Source organism: Octopus bimaculoides, chromosome 20 (genome assembly GCF_001194135.2).
Source record: "Octopus bimaculoides isolate UCB-OBI-ISO-001 chromosome 20, ASM119413v2, whole genome shotgun sequence".
NCBI classification, from domain to species: domain Eukaryota; kingdom Metazoa; phylum Mollusca; class Cephalopoda; order Octopoda; family Octopodidae; genus Octopus; species Octopus bimaculoides.
The window spans coordinates 13,951,470-13,952,235 of record NC_069000.1 but is presented as its reverse complement, the minus strand read 5'-3'; the positions used below and the strand labels follow the sequence as shown (position 1 = coordinate 13,952,235).

Genomic DNA, 766 nt, shown 5'->3' with positions numbered 1-766 from the left:
ATATATGTATGTATATATATATGTATGTATACACACACACACACACACACACACACACACACACACAATGTGTTTGTGTATCTCATGCAACGTGGTTAAATTTATAGTAAGATAACAGGAGAATGCTATTAGAAGGAGAGGTTATAAAAGTTAAAGAAAATGAAAGAAAATAAAAGAAAATGAAACAATATAAAATACAATAAAAGGGACTAGAGTACACGGCGGTATAAGGTCTAATTTTCTGTAATAGGTTTATGGATATAAATGTTTTTAAGGCTCATGGATATAAAAGTTTATGGATATAGAAATTTATGTCATCATTGACTCGAAAAGACTCACAAAATAAGCTACAATTCTCAGCAAAAGGCTCACTCCAGGTCACACACCATACATAGGGTAAACTATCCGTTTTTCTATCTACTTATCAAACTATCTACCTATGTATCCATTTAGCTTTTGATCTCTCTGCCCGTCTGTTTATTTGTCTACCTATATACTTGCTATATCTACTTCTATATCCATAAACTTTTATATCCATGAACCTTTAAGACAATTGTAGCCATGAAACTATTAAAGAAAATTCAAATTCCTTATACCTCCTCTTTGTACGCAACAACCTTTTATTGTATTTTATCTTATTTTCTTTCATCTTCCTTCTTTACCTTTCTTATCCTCTCCTACTGAAGATGTAATACTGTTATCTTTACTTTGTGTGTGTGTATGTATGTGTTTGTGTATATGTGTGTGTGTATATATATATATATAT

The 766-nt window shown here is 30.5% G+C and overlaps 1 protein-coding gene across 1 annotated transcript in view; it reads left to right on the top strand.

Moving 5' to 3' along the window:
- The window catches only part of LOC106881606 (dynein axonemal heavy chain 5-like), a 222,976-nt gene that overhangs the window by 147,949 nt on the left and 74,261 nt on the right, over positions 1-766 (top strand). The gene's annotated exons all lie outside the window — the stretch shown is intronic.